Below are 12,943 nucleotides of genomic sequence, written 5' to 3'. Positions count from 1 at the left end.
GAAAGATAGGAAAGGCAAATGAAATTCTAACAACAGAGTTTTGGATTCAGTGTGCATTTTAAAATACACACCTTGTCAAGACCTTTTCACTTCTAATTGTTCCAAGACTCCTGCTAATTAAAGTTGATTTCTATGTTGAAGAGCTAAGTCTTTTAAAGCATTGTCTCTTTGAGATGTCGGTCTGTGACACATCTGCAGGGCTTGACACTAATCCCAATTTCCAAGCATTCCGTCCCCAGAAGATGCCTCTGACGGAAGCTGCCTGGCTTTCAAAAGAGCAGGAACAGCGGCCATGAGCGAGCCCAGAGACTCCTGGGAGACTCCTCTCTGGATGCACAGGCAATGCTTGGTCACCGCTGAGCTTCTGCCTCTGCTCCCCAGCCCCCCACTGCTGGATGGAGCACCGCATTGACTGGCTGGAAACTCCAGCGCTCTGTCCCAGGGAACCAGAATGTCCATGGATGGCATTTGACCTGCCATGTTTTTCCTTTGTTTTCTTTTTTTTTTCTCCCCAACTCTCATGCTGGTCGGGTACTATGCTTTCTGAGCAATACTTGAGGCTATAATTATTAGTCGTGCCAGTGGCTTTGGTTCAACAACCTTGATGTGCAGCAAATGGTTGGAAGTAAAGTGGAATGGAAGGATAGATAAGGAAGAAAGCAATGAAGGTATGTTGTTTAGAAGAAAGCCATCAGGAAAGCAAACACCAGGCACTGGGAGGACCAAGTGCATGTCGAGTGTACTGTTGGAGTACAAGGCCCTTCAGAGAGAGTGGGAGCCACTCTCCTGGAACCTAAGTCTGGGGGGGGTACAGTGGGGTGAATGCTTGCCACTGGCTTGCCTGCATTGCCCTGCAAGATTAGCTGCATCCTGACCGTGTCCTCACCCAGAATGGAGGTTGAGAGGCAAGTCCCTCACTCACCTTCTTTGTCAAAATCCTGCAAAGATTTTATTTATTTATTTATTAAACTTTTAAAAAAAATATTTTATTTATTTATTTGACAGAGAGAGAGAGACACAGTGAGAGAGGGAACACAAGCAGGGGGAGTGGGAGAGGGAGAAGCAGGCTTCCTGCTGAGCAGGGAGCCCGTTGCAGGGCTCGATCCCAGGACCCTGGGATCAAGACCTGAGCTGAAGGCAGACGCTTAACTGACTGAGCGACCCAGGCGCCTCTCTGCAAAGATTTTAATCTGGAATTCGTGGTCAGGTGAACAAGCAGATCACAATAATGAAGATGGAAATTGAATGCTCTTGCCTAATGGAAACCATCAGTTGGGGTTGAGGCCATCAGCTCACTCACAGACAAAGTGTCCTTTGTTGACTAGAGGCACAAGGTGGTCATGGGCTATTTTATTATTCGGAGCAGTTGACCATTTTGCTTTTTTTTTTTTTTTTTTTAAAGATTTTATTTATTTGACAGAGAGAGCACAAGCAGAGGGAGAGAGAGGGAGAAGCAGTCTCCCCGCTGAGCAAGGAGCTGGATGTGGGACTCGATCCCAGGACTCTGGGATCACGACCCAGGCTGAAGGCAGCCGCTTAACCGACTGAGCCACCCAGGTGTCCCGACCACTTTGCTTTAACAAAGACCTTCAAAATTTCAGGAGTTTAAGAAAATGGGATTTATGTCTCATGTCCCAGTACCAAGCAGCCTGGAAGGAGGATGGTGCTCCACACTGTCATCAGATGCCCAGCTCCTTCCCCCCGTGGCTCTGCCTCTTCCAGGCCCTCGAGGCCACACTTCAATGAGGAAAGTGATAGCATTCCACCGGCCAGAACTGGGTCGTGCTGCCACAGCTAACTGTTGGGAGCTTAGGAAACTGAGCCAGGCTGGGACATCAGCACGAAGAGGAGATGCGTCACAAGCACAGGGCCACCGGGTCCCTGCCACATCCTTTTTCTTTATCTTCCCTGCATTGCGCCCAGTTCGTGCCCCACCCTGCTTGCCCCAGGACTCAGAGGCGTTCCCTGCTTCCCTAGCAAAGATGGCACTGGTCCCGTGGTCCTAAGTCCTGGGCTCCCCGCAGCTCCTCATCTCCTCCAGCCAATTATCTTAGTTCTCCCCACAGGAGGGGGGCTGGCTCTGGGGCGACGTCCCCTATAGCTGAGAACCACGGCAGCCTGTCCTGCCCCCAGTGCCACCAGAGGCCCGTGGTGCTCCGGCATCCCTAGTCCCTTGTCAGAGAGGTCAGACGTTACAACTGTTTAACTACCTGAGTCAATGGGAGACAGAGACAGAGGGAGGAGACAGGGAGGCCTGTCCTTCCTCCCACAGCTGTCCTGAGACACAGCAGTTCCTCATGACCTCTCTGAGATTAAGCAATGTCTTCTTTGAAAGTTGCAGTCAGCTCAGTAAAGTACCACTTTGTATTTGCCTTCTTTTTCTTCCTTCCTCACTCTCCTAACTCCTTCCCTCAGGCCTACTTTCCCGAGACTCCACCCCTCATCCATTATTAGCACATAAACTGACCCAGGCTATGTGTTCTAGAGACTCTGTATTAAGATTCTCTCACAAACTGAATTCATTTACTCATCCTCAATGAGGACAAACCATCCCCATCTGTTGCTGCCTTCAGCTCAGGGTCCAGGATCTCCGGGTGATGCTCACTTAATGTCTAGGGGCCCTGCTTGCATGAGTGCATGCCATTTCCCCTCAACGTTCATTGACCAGACTCAGTATGTGGTTATAAACTACTGCCAGTAAGAGTGGAGACCGGGTAGCCCAGCTCCGTGCAGAAGACGATACAGAAATGGGGCTTGGTGTGCTCATAGAGGCCTCTCCGCTGATGCCCAGACCATTTGCAAACATCCCTTTGCTAGACCGTTGGGCCTTTATTTTGCTGAATGCCATCAGGTGTGCTTATTAGGACAACGATTATGCATAAATATCCGTGTGTATTGTGGAGCTATGTTTCCAGTTATCTATTTGCATCAGATATTTTACCACTGACCACAATGCCCACAGTCTAGATAATATTTTTCTAGATAATATTTTAATACCTTCACAAGGTTGCAAAAATAAATGAATGTCATTACCAAAGCCATAATGAAGCAGTTGCATAAACAGGACTCACAGGAGAGCTATTTTGACAAAACTGGATGCACACCTCAGGAGCTGATGGATTTATTGAACTTTTCTCTGGTAAGTGAGCTGGCCAACCCTGCATCTAGGTGGTACTGGTGTTATTGGTTAATGTTTATTGAGCATATCTTGTGCATCACTGCGTCTTCCTCAAGATGATGCTGGATGGCAGGTTTTACTGTTCCCCCTACTGGGGAGAGGAGACTGATTTCAGAGAGGTGACTGGAGGTCTGTATTGCTCAAACTGCTCTTCGTTCTCCCATGCGGTTTAAGGAAGACAATAGAAAATCTCTATTATTTACATAAATTCAGCCTAAGGTGGTCCTATACAAGTAGAAAGATAGCACCTGTCTTCCCCAGACTTGACGATGTCTCAAGCAAATGAACTTCCCAACGGCTCCCTGTTTTAATATATCATGTAACTGGAAAAGTTGGCATAAATGTATGACTTCATTGCAGATTCATGCGGTCAAATTCTTGGTGACTCAGTGATTCGTTTTTGTCAACAAGTCTAAAACCATGAGAGCTGCTTATTCTTCTCTAAGCGGGTGGGACCCCCTCACCTTCTTGGGCTGCACGCTGATGACCATGGACATGTTCCCAAAGTCTCTCATGGAGTCTCCCACTCAACACAGGGATTTTGTTAGATGTTGTCGCAATGCTTCTTTTATATGAAAATCTCTAAAATGCAGGACTTAGCAGTTTTCATGTGTATTTTTGGCCAGAACCTCTCTCCACTTGTCCCTAAAGTGACACTCACCTCTTGGGGTCACTGTGCAGATCAAGAAGAATAGTGCTGGTCTGGCCTCCATAGGAGACTTGCCAATGCTGCTCCTCTGCCTGCCCTGGCTTCCCTCCCCTCCTCAGCGCTTGCCAGAGGGAAGTCCATCCCTGTGACTCCGTCTTCAAGGCTCCTCTCGGTGGAAGAGAGTTATGTCAACTGCTGTCACTGAACTGTACAGGAACAAACACTTGGCCCTTGAAATAGTCATTTGGGTCTGTGTCTTCTTGAAATTGATTAAATTTTTGTTTGGGGAAACCACAAAATTAAATATTACACTTTTGACGACACCTCAAGATGCTTTGAGGTGGTAAAAAGGCAGATTAGTGTGGCCCTGCTCTGGAACCTTACCATTTTAAAATTAATGTTGGCTTCATCGGTGACAAGGAGAGCAGAGACAAGTTCTCTCCCCGCCCCGTCTCAGGCTCCCCTTCTCCTGCTGCTGCTGCAAGATGCCACGCTTGGCTTTCCTACAGAAGGGCAAAAGGGGAGCAGTTTCTTGTGCCCTTCATGAGAAGGAGGTGAAAACAGTGTGGTAATGTTTGGCCTCACTAACTCAGGGCCCACCTGGGCAGGTTGTTTCCACGCCACCCCACCTGCCTCAGGACAACCGAGGGGCCTTTTGCAGTTTATAGGAGAACTGGGGAGACTTCCTTGTCTCAAATTCTGTAGGAAAGCAAAGTCAGGACGTTGCTTAAAACCTCCTCAGAGGGCTGTCGGTGTGCTAGGCAAGGAGAGGAAGAGACATACTAGCTTGTTTCTTATACAACCACGGTGATTGCTGGGAGCAAAATGGACAGGGTCCTTCCTACATTCCAGGGCGCCAGGCTGGGCTTCTCCAAGCAGAGCTGTCCTGGTGCAGTGGTGTGTCTGTGGGGCAGGAGACATTCCTCACCTTTCCCACCGTTCACAGCCTTTTTGTTTTCCCTCATTATCCAATATACAAATGTATTTATTTATTTGGTGAATAATTTGCAGCGGGCCTACCATTTGGCCACGGGTGTCCAGGAGGTCTGCCTATTAACCAGTCTCTCATGTTAGGTAATAAGTCAAAGTCTCTCTCTCTTTGGATCAAACATATCTATGTACAAGTCAGAGCCTCTGGATAGGATCTGCTAACAAACCACATCAAATCGATGTCCTTCTAGTAAAAAGCACAAAATAAAGCACACCAACAGCCAAGCATTTATTTGCTTTATGTATGCAGCTTTTCAAGTCATTTCCAAATGGCTTTCAGAAACAGTGGAAATCAGTCTTCTGTCTTTGCAATTATTCAGGCTGTAGTCCAGCCCCAGCCTCAGGCCATCATCTGATTGGACAACCACCAGAGTCTATTTCCAAGGAGAACTGAGAGCCTCCAGGGAAAAAAAATCCATCTTAAAGATAAAGAAAAGGGCCTGAGATGGACATTTATCATTCCATTTGCCACTTGTATCTGAACCCCCTTCCTATGTTTGTGAATTTCTACCTGTGCATGATGGTGGGCAGAGCACTCCCCACAAAGTTGGGGAGTAGGGGAACCCTAGCACTGAGCTCTGACCCAGGTGCCTAGGGCACAGATGTCACACAGGGCACAGGGCACTTACTTAAGCACCTGGGTCCCCAGTTGCAGGCACCATGGAGGGTTCTCTCTCTGCCAGTTTTAGCGAAATGGTATACTAGATGCAACCATGGAGCTGTACGAAGTAGCATTTCCAGCTCGGTGGTGGAGACTTTACTTTCCTCTGCTGACTAGTTTCTGCATCAGGGTTTTGACACTGGGACTGTTGGCTTAGCTCTGGGCTGGGTTCTCTCGCTCTCCCCATGGCCCTTCATACACCCTCTGCTGAAATCATCCAGAGTGGCCTTCTGTTATTTGCCACAAGGACCTGTGACTAAAGTGCATAACCCAGGCTAGGAGAGTAGGACATGTCTAAGGGAAGGATGTTCAGAGCTTGGTCTTCAGTGTTGGCCTTGTCTGGCTCAGCCATTCCAAGGGGAGACTGCCTACAGAAGAAAGATTTGCAGTTTTAATGAGTAAACATTAAATGTCTCCCTTCGAGCTGTGTAGGATTTTAAGAGATCAAGAACGAACTTATCAAGGAAGTCAATACATTGCATTTAGAATCAGAGCTCCTGGATTGGAACCTCACCTTTACATAGACAAGGGGTATGCTTTATTTTGATTGTACTGCAGAGAAGGGGCTGCCTGTCAGGGTGGATGTATTAAATGTAACTGAAATGTACTATCTAGCGTTAGTTGTGTGTACAATCTTTACATGCAAACCCTCTTTATTTGCAGAGAGATCTGTACTATATGTTTTGAAGAAACAGTTAATAAGATACTCAACTCTTCAATGTAAATTATGAGTTTTTACCGTTTTTAAAACCTAAAGCCCCTCTTCTTTGGACAAAACTCCCTGGTTCACGTTCTTCCTCTGCACAACCGTGTGTCCTCACAGTGCTGATGGGAATGAGTCCGGTGGTGGGGAAGGGGCCACGTCTTCCATCCCCAGCCACGGTGATTGGTTCAGAGATGGGCTCGTGTGAGTTCAAAACCCAGGGGCAGGTAGCCTCAGGAGCCATGACCATCACCTTGGGGCAACAAGACGAGAGACCAGAGTAGATAGAGCAGATCTAAAAATATGAAAGATAACCAGGTTCTAATGACTTGATTTGACCTTTTTGACCTTTGACTGAAACCAGTTGTTTCTTTGGACACAAAGGCTGGTAGATTATTTATTATTTAAGCCAGGTCAAATTGTGTTTTTATGCTATTTGTAACCAAAAGCACTCTGTCTGATTCACTGTCAATGTTCTGGTGCTTGGAAGTTTCCTTTTAGGTGTCCCTGCAGGGGTGAGTGGCATTACTGGGAGAACCCTGTAAGCTGCCTCAAACAGCAAGTCAGGAGGAGGAGTATGATTGTTAGGCAGTCCTGGATAACTGGTGTATGGCTATGAGCTTTAGAACTGAAACCGGGTAAAAGAAACACGAATACATGCACGCACATATACATGTATGTACACACAGACATGCACATATGTGTAAATGTACATGTGCACATACACACTTGTCTACACACACACGCTGTGTGAGAACACAGTATACAGTACTGGAAAGGACTCTGGCTCGGAGTTCAGGAGATCTGCCTCTTGGCTCTGCCACTAATTCTTCCCACGATCTTGGCAATTCACTTAGAGTTCACTCTGGTAAATTCACTGTGGCGTAGATAAATGATTGACGTTTCCATGACATTGAACACTCACACAGTTCTACAAGACAAGAAGGGACATTTGTTCAAAATGCAGATTCCCTGGTGGGATTCTGAGACCAGTGATGGCCCATGGATGTGTGTCTGCCACATGAGACGATGATTATGCCCAATTGAGTTGGAAACCCAACACCACTCTCTATCCTCAGAGTGCCATCCAATGTTCTTGTGGTCTTCACAGTAGCCTTTGGGGGTCTACAGCTTTCTTTGTCCACACAGATTGTCTGGGGATGGCCACCTTTCTCCCAGGGTGGGGATATTTAAGCCCCTAGATCCAGCTGTATTTGACGCCTGCATACCCTTGGACTTATTCTGGTTCTGTGAATAAACACATGTCCCTTCTTGCTTAGTTAGGTTGAGTTGAATGTTTATCAATGGCAGCTGAAAGAGTCTGGGCTGTTACAAGAGCAAACGTGCTCTAATACTGGGAGCCCCATTATGTCCTGCTTTCACCCAGAAATCTGCAATAGTGTAGACATTCTTTTCTTCCTTGTTTGGAAAACATCCCTTCAGTTCTTTGAGGTTCTTCCACCAATAGCTATGCAATGCGTGTATAATCCATCTCCTATGTGACAGCCCATTAGGTCTGTGAACACCTTGTCATGTTTCTCTAAGTTTGCTCTTTTCCAGGCTAAAAACTGTCAGGAGTTCACAAAGGAACAGTAATACATGTGTAATGCTGAAATCTGTCTCTGAATGTATCCAGCATATGGAGTTATCTACTAAGAGAAACCGATCTTCTATTCACCTCTTGTGGATATTCAGATATTTCAATCCCACCCTTTGGCAAATGTTCTCCTGCCTGAAACAAAAATGTATAGAACTTAGAGACGTTCTCTAGTTAGAAAGCTGGGCTGCAGCAAAGGTTCAGCTCTTCGGCACATGTGCTCCTTATGAAGTAGAGACATCCAGGCACAACCCATGGAAGGCATTTTATTCCCTGCTTCCTCGAGAAGAAAGCAAATGTTACATTTATTTTGAGATTTCTACCTGAGATGGTTAGTAGATCACTAGTGCTGTGTTATAATGAATTCTCCATTTGTTTCTCAGTTACCTGCAATGGGTTTTTGAAAGCTTTACCAACCTAGGGAAATGGGTCACCTATAATACATAGTACTTTTGGTCTGAGTCTTTGGCAGTTAATGTGAATTTTTATAGAGCATCTCTGCATTCCTATTCAGATATAAAACTACTAACAATGACAACAATCACAACAACATGAGAATAATAACTCTTATGTGTTCAAGGACTCGCCCTGAAGTGGGCAATATGCCAAGCATATTATACACGTTGTTTTATTTAATACACTTAATGATCCATGGATAGCTATTATGACTTTCAGTATGCAGATGAGGACCTAGAGGTCACAGAGCTGAGATAAGCTGGCAAGGATGGCTCATGAGCTGGAAGTGGAGAAGCCAGGTGGGCTCCAATCCATGTTCTTCAGTCCTCAGTACTCTGAATGTCCCCCTTTGTCCCCCACATTGTCCCTAAGGTGAGATCATAAATAGGGCTTATTTGATTCTGACTTTAGCATATGAGATTGCAAGTACCCTCCATTTTCTGTCTCACTTCTGTCCTCATTACAGCCTAAATATAAGTATACTTAATATTAACAGAAATTTGAAATCATTGCTTCCTATTTTCTTTTTTCTTAAGATTATATTTTTTTAAAGTAATTGGTACACTCAACATGGGGCTCAAACTTACAACCCTGAGATCAAGAATCACATGCTCTACCAACTGAGCCAGCCAGGTGCCTCCTATTTTCACCTTTTATCCAAGGTCAACTCCTTTCTGGCTGTCCAATGCCCTCAACATTCCAGTGCACCTGTTCTCCAAAGGTCTTCAATGACTCCCTTACAGCCTCCATTCAAAACGCTTTTTCCATGCCTATTTTGCCATCACTTGGCCTGACCTTTGCAATAGGAGTGTTCCCCGGTGGATTTGTTTCCTGTAGCTGCTGTAACAAACTTCCACAAACCTGGCAATTTAAAATAAGAAAAATGTATTCTCTCAGAGTTTTGGAGGTCAGAAGCCCAAAATCAAGGTGTTGGCAGGGCCACATCCCCTCCAGAGGCTCTGCAGAAGAACATGTTCCTGGCCTCTTCCAACTTCTGGCAGGCATGTTGGCTGGGGTGGGGGAAGCATTCCTTGGCTTACAGTGCATCTCTGTGCTCTGTCTTCATGTAGCCTTCCTTGTGCATCTGTCTCAAGACTCCATCTGCCTCTCTCTTATAAGGATAACTGTGATTGCATTTAGGGATAAACTGTCAAAATTCTAAACTTAATCACATCATTAGCAATACAAATCACTTCCACAGGTTGTGGCGATGAGGACATAACTTGGGACAGGGGCACCATTTAACCCATCACACCCAGTTCTGTCCTTAATCACCCTTTCCTCTTGCTCTTGTGACCACTCTGCTTATTTCGCCAAGAGCTACAGCCTGGTTAGTCCTTACATCTTGAAAATTCTCAAGTTTGTAACTTTAGCAGAACTCCTTTGGGCTTGTCACAATTCTTTTCCTATGCATACACACGTATGCATACAGGTTTGTAGTGTGAAAAAAAAGATGCTGGCCAAGCTTTATCCACACTTGTTTCTCAGTAGGATAAATTTCAACTCTTACTTGTTGACTTTCTACTGTAGACATGGGGGGTTTTATGTCCTCCCGGCTTCCCCAATCCTTAACCTAATATTTCACAATGTTTTGTTGAATCGATAATGTTTATGCTATTTTAACTAGCTGTGTAGTGTATGAAAACCTCGTTTCCTTTCTTGTACAATGTGTTTTGCTTTCCTGGAAGTCAGTAATTATTTATTCACTTAGCTTTTTGCTTAGTTTTTTCTTTTTGCCAGCCATTATTTAATTTACCCACAATTCAGTGCCAGAAATGTAAATCTCCTCTTATTATGTTCAGATGTATCAAGTGAATCTCATTTCATAAATGCCATTCCTTAAATCTCATGTCAGCCTTACAGCCCTTTCTCCTATAGGCCTGCTATGTGGCTGTGTGTGAGGTTTCCCTTTGCTGCCTTTCTAGGGAATGGAATCCATTGTCTTTTCTAGGCTATATCTATGTTCTCTACATTTCATGTCACTTTGAGTTCATTTTCTCATTTTGGTGGACTATATCTCCTTTCAGCATGGTACTTAAGGTTCTTGAGAAGCTGTGAACCTGTAAAAAAGTCTTTGTTGTAATCTCCATGATTAATCCGTATTCTGGCTGGGTATAAAAATACGGGTTACAAATACTTATTTCTCATACTTTTGGAAGGCAATGCCCTAATGGAAGACAAACTCTGCAGGACATCCTAAGCTAGCACCCCGTGTAGGACTTTGCTGAGAAGCGGACTTCTCTCTTGACCCCATCCTGCTTCCTTTACCCCCTCTCCAACCGGATTGGTCCCACATGCTTTGCACAATAACCTTCTTGCATATGCAAGGCCATCCTGGAGTCTGCTTCCCTGGGGACTGACCTGTGATGCTGGTGAATGGCATCACTGTTCAGCTGCAAACAGTGAAGTCAGGCGTGATGCTTCCCATTTCCCATATCCTGGCTGAGTCCCACAATCTAGTGTGTTTGTTTCCCTCTGTCAGGTTATCTCCTGCTGCTCATTTCTCCTACTGATATCTTCATCCCTATTTATTGTTGTAATAAATGCCTTCCTTGCCTTAGTTCCTTCCCTCTATGGTTTATCTCCCTACTATGGGGAATCGTCCTTCTGGGTAAACATATATGGTGCTGTTACTTCTCTACTTAGAATGGCCTGGTGGTTCCTATAACTTTGCTTGATAAAATCCCACCACTGTGAACAACATAAAGAACATCACCATCTGGCTTAGCCCGATTTTGCCTTTCCAGCTTCAACCTAGGGCACATCTTCATTTGTTTCACATTTTCTGCACATTCAACATTTCTTAAAATGTTGTAAATATATCACTGCCATCTGCACTTATTTGAATTCATGCAGCCCACCATTCTTTTCCCTCTTCTCTCTATTTGAAAAAGTCCCGTGCTACTTTCAAGCCACTTCAACATTACCTCCAGGATCTTTCGTTTCCTCCCCTAACATGGAGAGTGGTTCCATCTTTGTTGTGTCCATGGCCTTTTTTAGATAATACTCCTCTTACAGCACATGTCACACTGGGTTCTTAAGTATTTATATTTATCTGGATTCTCTCTTGACTAAGAAACCTGCAAGAGCTGAGGCTATTTCTCCCTTATGTGACCTCATTCCTAACCAGGTGCCTGGCACAGTGATGGCCAATAAAAGTTGACAAGATAAAGACATACATGAGTCAGTGTTGTGTTAGCAAATATATTTGTTGTTAACTTATATATTTATACATTTAATTAGATAGTAATTAAGATAGGGTTTTTATTACTATTTGCATGTTTAATTTAAAGCTTTTAGGCTCTGCTTCATGTTACTGAATATGCAAGTGGAGAAAGACACTGCCTTTAAGAACAAGCATGCATTTAATTATTATTATGCTGGATAAACATAAGCAGATAAGTCGTATTATCCATCTTCTCCTCCTCTGTCCCTCCTCTCCCTTTTTTTTTTGCATATTTCATCATAACTTCTGATATTTTCCTGCTCATGTGGTTCTTCAGCTAGACTGAATCTAGTTATTTTACACTATCTCTTTTTTCCTTGACTAAAATCTAAGCTCCTAGACAAATGGAATCTTAAGTGGAATATTTACTATGACCATTGTCATGTGGAGGGAAATATAACTTTTATTTTTATTCGCTGATTCATTTATTCTTTTGTTTCATAAAAATATGTACTATTTAATAGTTTATGGCTTCAATATACGTGGCATTGTAATTTATAAAACGCATTAATAAAATAAACACTCCTGATTTTCAAGGAGGGGGAATCAGAGGGGGAGATGAAACTTGAAAGACGATGGACTCTGAGAAACAGACTGAGCGTTCTAGAGGGGAGGATTTGGGGGATGGGTTAGCCTGGTGATGGGTATTAAAGAGGGCACGTACTGCGTGGAGCACTGGGTGTTATGCACAAACAATGAATCATGGAACACTACATCAAAAACTAATGATGTAATGTATGGTGACTAACATAACATAATAAAAAAAAAAAGACAAAAAAAACCCCACAAAAAAACCAACACTCCTGATTTCATCAACCAATCTAAGAATCAGAAGATAGCCAGCAACGCTAAGAAGTCACCCAGATTCCACCCTTCCACTTGTCCTGGAAATAATGAATAGCTTCAGTTCTGTGTAAATTCTTTCTTTGTCTTTTAAAACAAGTTTGGCTACATATTTATATTTTATTTAAAAATATTTTATTTCCTTTTACTTGTTTTTGAATATTATAAAATGGCAACATACTATATGTACCATCACACAACCTGTCTTTTCACTCATTATTAGGATTCTAAGGTTCAATATTTTTGTTACATATGGCTATAATTCATTATTTTCAACACTGTAGAATACTCATACCATAATCTATTTAATTCTTAACCAACTGAGCCACCCAGGTGCCCGTAATCTATTTAATTCTTGTCTTGTTATTAGATATTTGGGTTGTGTTCAGTTTTTTTTTATTAGAAATGTTTCCATGAACATTCGTATGAATCAATATATATCTTTTGAGAATGGTAATTATCTTTTTAAAATTCAATAAGTTATTGAATTTCAATAAATTTTTATATTTTCCCCATAAATGTACTACATAGATTTAAAAAATATTTTTTAGGATTTAAATATATATTGCTATGATGAGTGTGTGTTTTAAATTTTAAATTGATTTTTATGTTTGCACCTGGTAAATAGAAATTCAATTGA

This window comes from Zalophus californianus, chromosome 8 (genome assembly GCF_009762305.2).
Source record: "Zalophus californianus isolate mZalCal1 chromosome 8, mZalCal1.pri.v2, whole genome shotgun sequence".
In the NCBI taxonomy this organism is placed as follows: Eukaryota; Metazoa; Chordata; class Mammalia; order Carnivora; family Otariidae; genus Zalophus; species Zalophus californianus.
The sequence above is the reverse complement of the archived record's forward strand: the minus strand, read 5'-3'. Positions refer to the sequence as shown.